The 13083-nt window shown below is 34.7% G+C and overlaps 1 protein-coding gene across 1 annotated transcript in view; it reads left to right on the forward strand.

Moving 5' to 3' along the window:
- Positions 1 to 9825, forward strand: part of LOC149267083 (F-box only protein 6-like) — a 123135-nt gene extending 113310 nt beyond the window's left edge. Inside the window, exon 2 of the mRNA XM_089398056.1 lies at positions 9638 to 9825. The gene's annotated coding sequence lies outside the window, so the exon portion shown is untranslated. The remainder of the gene's footprint in view (positions 1 to 9637) is intronic.
- Positions 9826 to 13083: the final 3258 nt, after the last annotated feature.

Genomic DNA, 13083 nt, shown 5'->3' on the forward strand with positions numbered 1-13083 from the left:
CAACCTAGTTTGGCCCATACACTGGTGATCACCCCTATAGAAAGAAAGGATCCCATAAAACCATGAGTCCTCACGCTACGCCTCCCAAGGTCCTCCAATCTAGTCAAGGACGAGATAGCCAAGATGAGACTTTCAAGGGATAGGGCATGGTCTGACCAATCACAATGAATAAAAACTCAAACTAACAAGACACAAGTCTAGGAGACCTAATATGGTTTTTACAAGGCTTTGACTTGTGACCTTGGGCTTATAATGGCAATGAATGATGTAACTGAAAAAGTATATGTAGCCCCACTGATAGAGGGGTAATATGTAGTTTATTGCTCATAGGGGTTGGATGTTTCTTTCAATTCCTTTTACGTTGATAGACATGATATGCATGGTACTAGTGTGATGCCCTCACATGAGGGGGTAGAGCTCAAGTTACTTGGATTTTAATTTTCATTCACCGCTTTCCACCTTTTTTCATTTTAATAATTGGCACATTACTTTAACATTCTTTCTTTTTGTAGTTGCATCAACCTCTAGGCATTTTCCAAACCCTTCTTTTGATAGGATGAGTCAAACATGGAACTAGTATGAATGATTGACAACAACCAAACAAAAGAAAGAAAAATGAATCAAGAATAAATGGAAAGTCTTAAGTATGAAAGGATATGGACACACTACCTCTATCAAGGCCTCCTATTTGTTCCCCTACTGGCAAGTGAAAGAAAGACCCCAAAGTGGACTAGGAGAAAAGGATGACCACCAAGGTGAAATGAGGAAGTAAGTACAACTTCCAACCCTCATGATCCATAATCAAATTTCAACCCATGATCCTTAATTTGATACCTAAAACATTGAATGTGATCACCTCGTATGAAACGATGGCTAATGTACTGTGAAATTTTCTAACACAAAATTCTTTTGCAGTAACTGATTTATTTCTCCTACTTATCTTCCACAATAAGTTATTTACAAAACCCTTCAGTAAACATTAAAATAAATTCTACTACAGTAGTCACATAATAGAATAGAGAAAATAACAGTGATATACAAGCACAAGAATCAATCACTTCAACACAACTATTTTTGGACAATTGTCCCCAGAAAAACCCAATGCGGGAAAACCAGTGCAGCAGATGAGGGTTTATTTATTAATCTTCAGCAACAATCTCTTTACAAAGAAGGATTCTACAGAATATTGAGACACTTCTAAGAGAAACACTTGAGACAATTTTCCTCCTCTACCCGGAGAAGTTTTGACAACCCGGAGACCCTATGCCCTTCCCTTTGCGTCACTTTTGCGTCACTTCTACGTGAGGCTTGCATGAGGACTGTGTCTCCAGCTGCATTGTCTCTCTGATCTTCCCTCTGTGCTGTCTCTAGGATGGTTTGTGTCACCTCCTCCTCAATCTCTGAATGATGTTGATGCCCTCTTCCTTCACCCTGCAACTCTCCCTCTGAAATCAAACTCCTCCTTGAGAATCGATTTCCCTCGGGGTACTGAGTATTTGCCCAGTGTGTCTCCAAATGACTCTCAAGTCTTCTCTTATACATTTCATGTTGATGAATCAACGACCGAAATTAAGTCCCTAATCAACGATTATTATTAAAATAGACTTGATCCTCGTCTCTTAGAAGCTTCTCACCCATATCTTTATTAATACCCATTAATATTTCTATTTTCCTAAGTTTAGACTTAGGAACCCCATTAAAAATATTAATTATTTTAATAACTCATCATCTGGGTGGAATTTCTCTAAACAATTTCTGGGTCTTGGATATCTGATGTATTCTAACCCGTCCACAAAATTTCGGAGCTAGATCACATCCGATGCTACTCAAAATCAACATGTGCCTCATGGTCACTAACCTCCCTTCTGTTGATTTGACAGCTTAGGGACAAATTCTCTCCTTTGGACAACCTTCCTCATCTATAGAAGACCCTCTTTCCCTTTGAAGAATTTAATTTGGTCATGTGAAAACCCACATGTGCACAAAAGTACAAGTCAACCTAAAGGACAAACTGGGTCTCCAAAATCACATATAAATACAAGTCAAGTCAACACACATCACACACATCTTCTTCTTCTCTTGGAGGTTCATATAAGTCTGAAATTGCAGGTTTTCTTTCACATGTGTGAATAGGAGAAAGAAAATTTGAGAGGGAGCCAAAATTTGTCTTTGACCAACGTTGACTTTTTGGTGTTTGGGAGCATTTTGACTTGGTTTGAATTCATATTTTGGATATGTTTTGGAGGTCGAATTCTTTGGCAAGGAGGATGAACTAGGCACTTTAACCTTGGTTGACTGCAATTTTACAACTAGGGTTTTTGCAGATTTTGACTTTGACTTTGATCAATTTTGGAGGGCTATTTTGGGATTATTTTAATTGCATTTTGAATAGCATTCAAGGGAAAAATTTTGGATAGTTGACCGAGCTCCTTTGAAGGCAAGTTGACCGTTGACCATTAAGGTTTTGGGAATAATGCTATTGTCGTTGACTTTGACTAGAATTGTAGAAATGTACTTATTGACTAGATTTGACTTTGAGGCTCATCTATTGGATATTGGGTTGTAGATATCTTGGATGGTAAAAGAATTGACTTTGACTCTTTTGTTGTTGAATTGGATTATCGTAATCTCTCTTCTAAATTTTTTATGACAATCTAATAAGAAGAAGAATTTGAAAGGGTTTTCCCCCTTGTGAGTTTTTCCCTAGTCTTTAACCAAACCCTATGTCACTTACTGCTCTTAATTATCTTCTATTGTTAAGTGCATTTACTGTTCTATCTACATTTGCTATTTGATACTACAAGATTAAATTGAATTGACTTCTATTGTTAAGTGCATTTACTGTTCTATCTACATTTGCTATTTGATACTACAAGATTAAATTGAATTGAAAGTGATTACTAACTGATGAAAAGAATTGGGCTAAAGTGATTGTAACAACATAGAACAATGGAAAATTAACATGGTACTAGAGCTAAGGTGAAGACAAGCCCAAAGAGACAAGAGACTAAAGCAATCATCTTTAGAAGAAGCTGAAGGAACCTATTTGACTTGGCCAAGATGTCTACCTCTTACTTCAAGGATTCTAAGAAGGTGGGTGACTCATCAAATATTGTTGCTTGGAAGATCAGGTTGGAAGTGATATTGGATGAAAATGATGTCGTAGAATATATGGAAGGAAAAGTTCCTAAGTCTCCAAAGAATGCCCTTGCTGCTACCAAGCTAAGTATAAGAAAGGGGAGATCAAATCTAAGAAAATTCTTATTGATTCCTCGTAAGATCATTTGCTTGTTTATGTTAGAAAATTGAAGAAGTCTAAGGACATCTATGATAAGCCGATTGGGATGTATGAGGTCGACAACTTGAATCATATCCTCTCCTTGAAGAATAAACTCCATGAATTGAAGATGAACAAGGGGGAATATGTGCAGTCCTATGTCATGAGGGTATCCGAACTAAGAGATCAATTGCAAACTGCTGGTTAGCCCATATTTGACAAAGAGCTGGGGTTGGTCACTCTTCAAGGTCTTCCTCTTATTTGGGAAACCTTCATCACTACTATAAGAAACAATGACAAGTTCCCAACTTTTGATGAGCTCATTTGTAAATGCACTCAAGAATAAACTAGGATGATTTTAGGGGGGAGATTCAAAAGAACGAAGAAGGAGAGCACTATGCATTTGCTGCTCAAGCCAAGAATAGGAAATATAGAGGGAGACCATCTAATCCAAGGCATTATTCTCCTAAATTCAAGGACTCCAAGAGAAGGTATAGAAAAAACATGCCTAAAGTTGAGTGCTTCAAATGCCATACGCATGGTCACTATGACCAGGAGATAAGGTCAAGGTCGAATTAAGTGATTATGATTTAACCAAAAGCTTTCTATTGCTCTCTATATTTTTGGAAAGCTTTTGACTCTGTCCCAAGGAACTCGTTGTTCCACACAAAATGCTATATTAGAATCTTTGAGTCTCTCATAATTGTTAGCATGAGACTTTATGAGATAGTTATAGGTTAGCTGGACTCCTTGACTTCATTAGGAGCACTAATTATGTAAAAAAAATTGTCCCTTCTCATTGAACTTATTTGGAATATATGTTGATAAGTTAGAAGCATGCCTCGTGAAATATTCTATTTACATGGATGTGACCCTTTTAACCTCCTTCCCCAAAAGTTTTGAAAATCAACTTATTAACTTGTAATTTTTTGTAGTCATAAATAACTTGTAATAAAAATAAAATTGTAATATTTAATATATCCCCAAACAAAAAAAAAAAAAAACCTTATCAAACTTCTACTTTTTGATATCCAAAAACATCTTATCAAACTTCTACTTTTCCAAAAACAAAAAAAAAGTGGAGATTTCCATTAATAATACCTATTTAGAGGCCAATTCATAAGTCTTTTTTTTTTTTTTTTGTAAGCTAAGGCGAAATTCTATTACTTCAAATATGGAAAATATATAAACATAGGCAGGTCATTGCCCACCCTTAAGGAAACCGGGTACCATCGATAGTTTTTGACAGCCATCCACAAAAAATAGATATTCAGTCTATCTAACCATACAAAAATTGCAACTATATGTTCTACATACAAACTGTTTTGTCTTTGAGACATTACCATTCAGGAGTTCAAAAATTCAAAACTGAAAATGATAAAAACCTCTTGACAGCAGTCTCCATATCCTATTTATTCATGGTGTCCAGCTTTGGTCCGCTTTCTGTCTTAATCTCGATGCCACTTTCTTTGAACAGCTGCATAATTTTATCCATCTTTCGATCCTGCATAATCAAAGTCAACTGAATGTTCCTGAGTTCCCTCTTGAAGGTGGGGAGACCTTTAGCTAATTCCACCATTTCAACAGCTACCTGCTCCATGGCTTTTGCCAACAATCGCTTCATGCCCCAGTAAGTATGCAGAGACTGTTTATATAGCGTCATTCTCCCTCTAGTGTGTCCCGGATCAGGAAGAAAACTCTCCCAGTCCTCCATCTCCGGGTCCGAAGCTCCCTGCAAGGCCTCCTCTTCTAAGTGGTCTATAATTTTCCTGATATGAGGGTTTGTTTGTTGTATATAGGCTTCCTCTGCTTCAGTCAACTTCCTCCTCATGTCCCGCTTCCCTTTCCCCCTACCTCTATGCTCAGGAGTTGCTCCATCTTCCACATCGAGTCCTTGTCTTAAGTTCTGGTTAAGATCCACTTTTCAACCTAAATCCAAATAAGGGTTTGGTTCTCTTCAGGGTAAGACTCACTTTTCAATCTAAAACTTAAGAATGGGAGTGGTTCCCTCCCTACTTGAGCTAGAGAGCTTCCACACGCATTTTCATTTTTAGAATATCTTTTCTAAAATGCATCTCTTTGATACAAAATATCTCACCCACCATAATATTATATGGTATAACATCGAAGCTCACTTTTTAAGCATATGATTGGGCCCCTGTTGAGAGATTCCAAACCCTATTGTTGTAGCATGTGATGTGATGTAAATATGATAATTTCATAGTCCATTATCCAAGTATAAGTCAAGGTTCATCCCTTTCGCTTTGAGAACATTTTCATATTTATCTTTCATTTTTTCATAGGATTGGTATCTTTGGTGATTTAGGTTAGGAAACCTTCGTTTATATTTTTGTATTTTAATTAAATTATATTAATTAATTTATTTATTTTAATAATTTTTAGATTATTAATGGATATTAGTAAATTTATTTCAATTTTATTTTATCACGCAGAAATTAAGAATATATATTTAATCCTACAAAATTATATGTTTAAATTTGAAAGAGTAGAATATGTGCATTTTTATATAATTTTTTTATTTTTATTTTTATTTTTTAAAGTGAATATGTAATTTATTGGAGACTTTGGTACTTAAATCTTTATACAAAAAGAGATATTTATCCTCTTTAAATTTTGTCTTTGACTACTTATTAATTTTGCCTTTGACTACTTATTAGTTTGTCTTTGACTAATTTTTTTTGTGATTTATCTATAATTTGATACTAGGAAATCAATTTTTATTATTTTTTATTATTAATATTTAAATTTATTTATTTGTAAATTGATTCGTTGGGTCTTATTATGAGATTTTTAGTAACTTCTTAATTTAATAATTGCTACTTTTTAGTTTTATTTTATGATTTTTTATTTAATTTTTTGGTTTTTTAGAAGTAAAGGAAATAAGAAAGTCTCTGATTTTAATATATATATATATATATATATATATATATATATATATATATATATATAATCAAAATATAAATATATATATATATAAAATCAATATTAATCTTGATTTTATAAATGATTTGTCATCTAATAAATTTTATTAGAAAATTGTTAATTTTTAATTTTCTATTAAAACATAATATATAAAATCCATATCAATATAAAAAAATAAGCATTTAAAGGTGGATGTGAAATTTTAATATTACTTTCATATAAATGAGATTAAATATAATTTTTTTTCTAATTATCACAGTTTTTTTTGTTACTGTTTCTTTCTTTTTTTTGGTTTTATAATAGAAATATTAGGCTAAGTGGAAGTGGAAGAGAACTCCAATTGGTCTCAAGATTATGGATTTAGCTCCCTTGGATAAGATCATTGCCAACATTTGGATAGGTTACTATATTTTTAATGAATTACCTAAAAACATATGTAACCTCCAAATCACCATTTTTATTCACACCCTAGTATTTTATCTCTAAATCCAATATAAATTTCCCAAGTTAAGAGATTGGATTTGTGGTTGTATCAAAGTTGAATTCGAGATTCACTAATATTTTATGAATGATATCCGGGGCTAGGTGTCCAAAAGCACTGGCTTCAAATTCTCAGTTGGGCTTCTTCATCCATTAATTTGCACATATATCTGGAGTCAAGTATTACAACATTTGCTATTCTTAGAATTTAATTATTTTCAACTGGTATCTATAGGCTATACTTTGACTTAATGTAGGAAATGCAAAGATGAATATGAGATATATAAAATGTGCAATTATTCTTGTACTAATTATTGTACTACCAATAGAAGCAAATACTCTCTTTTCTGCAGAATTCATGGGAAAGAAGAGTTGTCACTTAATGATTCGTCCATTCCAGTTAAAGCCCTTGAGTTTGGCTGGGCACTTTTAACACGGCCAAAAATGCCTTTCTCTCTCGCATGTCAGTGCCCTGCGTTCAAGATTAGAGGACCGGATCTGCTTGATTCTCACCCCCCGCCTCTGACCTCTAATTCAGAGATAACTTTTTTTCCCTTGTTTTTTCCAAAGGATAATTTGAAAAGGGAGTTTTGTTATTTGGAGTACAAATTGGTATTTTTTTCTTTTTTACCAAAGATAATTTTAAACGAGAATTTTGTTATTTGGAATACAAATTGGTTTTAGACAATTTAAACCTCTAAGGTTCACAACGAATAACTAGTTTGTAAAAAATTTGAAAATTTATATATTTATCTAATTTTATAAAAAAAAAATCATCCATTATTTATTCACATGCCTTACTAAATTCAAATATCTTTTATTTATTTTAGCCCAAAGATTGTATGTGAAGATTTTTATTAAATTTAAATTTAATAATATAATATTAAAATATTTTTTTAATTGTTAAAATGGTGTACTTTGTGGTTTGAAATTTTTAATATATTGAATAGATTTATTTAAATAATAATGGTTTTAATTCAAAATTAAAATATGGACTATTCAATAAACATTGTTATTATTATTTTTTTAAATACTAATACTTTTTTTTTAAATGATAGAGAACTAATAAATTTAGAATCTCAACAAAATTCATAGACTTTGATTTTTTGTTTTATTTCTATTAATTATAACAATGAGCACAAAACAAACTTATCTAGATTCTCATAATTTCATCTGTAATGAATATATTATTTTTTTCCCAAAAATTAAATCAATAGATATATTAATTTAGTTGTTAATAAAAAATTTATCCCTAACTTAAACTTACCACTAAATAAAATTATATAATTTCATAACAATTTCACCTTTTAACGATCTAAATTTCAATTTCTTTATATTTAAAGTGAGCCTAACAGTTTTACCTTTCAACCGTCTAAATTTCAATTTCCTTGTATGTAAACTGAAAAATCAGTTCTAGCGACTACATGGCACTTATTTTAATATAATATTTATATTTATATCTCTACTCTAAAGTTATATGATTTAAAGTAGTTATATGGAAGCAATGTTTGTAACCGGATAATAACGACAACCATTCTTTCGTTATAAGACATTTTATACGTTATGACAAAATTCTATTTCTCGAAAAACCTTCCTTTGTATTACTGAAAAATCAGCGAGAAGTGACGATACGGCATCGGTTATTCGATTTTTTATCTTCTTCTCGAAATGATATTTATCTCATCGGCACTGATTACGACTGATTACTCGCGGGGCCTCTCATCTTTTATAGAGTGAGTGGTCCTGACTGGATTTTTCCTGAGACTGATTTGAGGGCGCCTTCATAAATCTACTATCATGTTTTTTGGTTTTTTATAGATTTCAATTATTATTTTTGTATTAAGTGGATGTGTTTCGAACCAGTAAGTGTGGTTCATTAAAATAAGTTGATTTGTCCAAATTTTCAATAAAAATCATACCTTAAATGCAAAAGCAATCTTATAGAGATCTGCTACTTTCTTCCACTTCCAATCATACATTACACCTCGAAAAACAATATTGCTTCTGAATTTCAAGGCTTCTTCTGTCAGGATTTTTCATTAAAATTCTGAGAAAAAGTGTCATTGGATTCCATACCTTTCTCCAGACTAAATGTTTTTTCTCTACAAAGCACACCATGTCGCCTTCTTTGACACCGTGACTGCCATTTGCATCTTTGTTCCAGCCAAGACTGTCCTCCCTTTTCCTCTTGAGAAATCTTCTTAGGGACAGAATTGCTTCTATTGTAGAGTTTCTTTCCTCATCAATCTCAATGGACTAATTAGAGATCATTTTCCAGGTTTGCAACGACTTGGATGGGTCTTGATTTTCGTCATCCTAGTCACTGTTTTTTTTTCATCCTGTCTCCTTTATCTTATTCCTGACTTCCTTTCATTCTCCTCTTCTTTGAATAGTTTGTGGCCATTCCATGGATCATCCCAGAATAATACATTGGTTCCTGATTTAGCCTCCCTGAAAACAAGGTCAGATATGGTTTTACATTTTTGGATATGCTATTCCAGATTGGTAGCCTTTTCGGTATATCTCTGAGCTTGATCATTTCTGTGGGGTTCTTCCTTTTTAATCTTACTATTCCTGAAGTAATCTACAAAACGACTTGGTTATGAAATTGACTAGCTTTAGCCTTTTATTCAATTAAATAACATACACTCCTAAAAAATGTATTACTTCAAACTATCAAATGCAATGAGGAAGTAGTTTGTACCAAATGAATCATTAAAACATTATAATGTGTCAAATAGCCTTACAGTCCATAAGAAGGATTAGATGTTAGTTTATGGTAATGATTCTAATTTGCTTTTTATGGCTGGCTATAAGTATAACTACATATGTACTTTAGTTTCTGCTTGAATATGTAAGGGGTTATATTGTAAAATAGGTTAGTGATTATTGTTTCTGCATTATTATATGGTAAACCAATCTTTGTTTCCTGTGCAGTACTACAATGAAGAATGGAAAGAGATGACAACTCAGAAACTGTTTGAAAAGAAAAGGTGGCAGACTGTTATCATCTCAGTTTGATGAAAAGTTGATTCTTCAAGAGAGAATCCTGATCTCGTTTATGCTCTCTAGTTTTAGTTTGAAAATCTAGACCTTTGATCATAAGTACATGCACTTTGAAAACAGTGGGAGGTGAAGTACATGCACTTTGAAAACAGTGGGAGGTGAAATGAAACCATTTAGCTTTAGGTGAACTGAAGCCATCTTGAGAGCTATATGACGCACATCTAGCCTTAGTAGCCCATTTGTAGTGATAAGTAGCTATATGACGCACATCTAGCCTTAGTAGCCCATTTGTAGTGATATGTGTGTCTTACAGTTTCAACCATTATTTTTAAAATGTGTCTGGGTGTGTGAGTTCACTTTGTTGATTACCCAACAGATATCAATGGAAGGTAGAAAGTCTGAACAAAGTAGCACGTTAAAACTATTGATACTTTTGTCATCATTCATAAAAGGTATTGTTTTGTTAATTCAATTTGAAAAGAAATAATTTCTCTTTTCTGGTACATTGAGAATCTAAATTTAGCTAAGCGTGATTTCATAGGTATCTTTAAAGGAAGCTTTGCTAAGTCCAGGAGTTTTGCAAGCATATTTGTTGTTCCTTTTTGTTTGTTATGTAATGTGAGTCCTGAGGTGACTGACACAATTAATCTATGGCTTGATTAGCTGCGACCCAAGGGCATCTAAGTTGTCAAAATCACCCGGGATCGCACCCAACCTCCACGACATCCACTCTTAGCATCACTGAATTTTTTCCCACGGGATTTCGAATTAGTCATTTTTTCACCACAAAGTGTCTTAACAAAGCACCCTCTTATTGTCTATTCTATGCATAGTGGGCTTGCAAGCATTGTTGTTTTACAAACTTTGTTTTAGGAAATAATTAGTACTTTGAATGCAATTTCAGTAACAATTGTCAAATTATTGGTTTTGATTCATGTTTCGTTGTGTAATGTTAGATTGCAACCAAAGTGCTTCAAATATAAAAGATTTAATTGTATGGCTAATCAATGTCGATTTTGTGTTTGTGAACTATGTGTGCTGAGTTATCGAAATAGAATCCATGTTCCAATGGTGTTGTCTACATCAATATATTTTTTCTCAATTTTGATGGTTGTTGGGCAGCAGATCCCCCGTGTGACGGTTTTGGGGCCTAAAGCCCACAATTTTGGGTATTGGTATTGTAAAGGCTCCATGAAGTGCGCAGAGCGTGAGTTTTAATGAGTCAAGTCAAAGGGTAGTCTGCCCTAAAATATTGTAATCTAATCTAGAATGTGTCGGCCTACCCATGGTCCGCGGACCATGGGAATGTATAAATAGAGTGAGGCTCTAAGTGTAGAAAGTAGCTTTTGATGTAGAGATCAGCTAGGTATGGGTTTCTGAAAGTAATAGTCGATCTAAGTCGGTGAGTCAGAAGTCATGGGTCATAGTAGTAGAAGAGGCTCTGCAGCTGTGTGCGCAGAGGCCTAGTAGAGTCCGCAGCTGTGTGCGCAGACCCCTGCAGCTGAGTGCGCAGGGTAGGAATTGGATTGTAACTGGAAAAATCATTAATAAAGTTAAGTTGGTTTTGGAATATTGCGTATTTGTTCCTATATTCTGGTTTATGCATTTGTTATGGTTTATGATTACGCGCGTATTAGTTTATGTAAATTGATAACTGAAAGTATTGGGCTTACTTAATTTAATTCAAGATCTATAATAATACTAAGCATAGAAAGGGGTAAAGAACATTTGCTCTCGTGCACTGAACAGACGGCTGCTCTGAAGAAGCATAGTGCGTAGGATCGGTTCGTGAGCTTTCCAGATCTCATCCAGACATCCATAGGGTGTGGAAACTTGGTTCCAGCACCCTCCCATACTACCTCGGGTGAGACCTCAATCCGCGCTCTGCAGACAGTTGTCGAAAGGGCCGGTAGTTCAGGACTTGTGTGGCTAAAACACTCTGAAAATGGATCAGGCCCCATCAAGCCAACAAATGGTTCTGTTGCCGGGACCAAGATCTGCCTAAGAGATGGCGGATGTCGGAGCACTGGAACCCTATGAAGAAGGAAATTGAAGATTGGTTGGATCAAAAGCTTCACGAGTTCGTGGTATAGGAAAACAAAACCCCGCAGAGATCTGAGAAGAGGTGGTTGGATCGCTATGTATATATGGAAATCCATGAGATCTTCTTTGTCTTTCTCTTCAGAGCTGTATGATTGGATCGCAAGGCTAGCAGACAGCTAGGGAAGGTACAAACCTGATCAACCCATAATGTGGACTCCAAAGTTGGTGCGCAGGCTAAAGGCATTTGAAGATAAGATCGCGCGGGCTGTAGACCATTGGCTAGAGCAAATAATAGGAGGGTTTATCACTGAATTTGCTATAGACACGACTATCAGCTACAGCAAAGCAGAAAGGCGTTTTCTCAAGGGACCGTGAGGTAAGTACATAAAATCTTTGAATACCTGGATTAAGATGCTGTTATGTGAAAAATGGGTGATGCGAATCCATTAATGAGTGGAACAACGCGGAATGGGAAGGTCTACAAAGGTATTGAAAGGTTAGGAAACAATCCTTTAATTTCACCTCCGCGAGTGAGAGAGGAAGAGCGCGCGTGGGTTTCTCCGAGGAGTGCGATCAGTTTGATAAAGCAATGCTGTAAAAATTTCTGTTTTCCCACCCCGGTTTTCAGTTTCACCTTATTTCTCCCATATAGTTAAATGCCCTTTCCCATATTCATACATTCAACAAGCTGGAAAAATAAATTTTGCTGAAAACACAAATTCTGGAAATTTTACAGAATGCTGGAAAATGCAGAAATAAAAAATCAGCAGGTACAAACAGTCATTTAACACATTTGAACACAGTGATTTTTTGTCAATGTGACCCTGGAAAAACCCCCTACAACTCTTGGGGAAAACCAGTTCGAGAGCTCTTTTTTATTTCTGAAAAATGCCTTTTTTCAGTGAGAAATATTCAGCAAAAAATCAGCGAGCAAATTTACAACTTATCTCTTTTCCCGTGCCTCACAGCAAACAGGACAGCAATAAATGTTGTACGACCTCCTCGATTTTCATGCCCAATTTCAACATTAAATGCTGCTGTACGGACTACATTAAATGCGCTGTACAGACTGTAATAAATGCGTTGTACGGACCTCGATTTGAGTGCAGAAAAAACAACAAACTGCTCCTCGATTTCTGTGCAAATCAGCTGTACGGATTTCTAGAAAATCGTGCCAAAATCTGCCTTTCACTGTGTGCTGAATCAGCTGTACAAATCTGTTCAATTGCTATCTTGGAATGTGTGCCAAGCTGCCGTCTCCTTCTCCTCCCTATTCAGAAATCTCTCTTGCTCTCTTGCTCTCCTTCTCTCAATCTGCTTGAAAGAATGAATGA

This window comes from Pinus tabuliformis, chromosome 6 (genome assembly GCF_031772625.1).
Source record: "Pinus tabuliformis cultivar Carrire ecotype Pingquan chromosome 6, CPIR1, whole genome shotgun sequence".
Lineage (NCBI taxonomy): Eukaryota > Viridiplantae > Streptophyta > Pinopsida > Pinales > Pinaceae > Pinus > Pinus tabuliformis.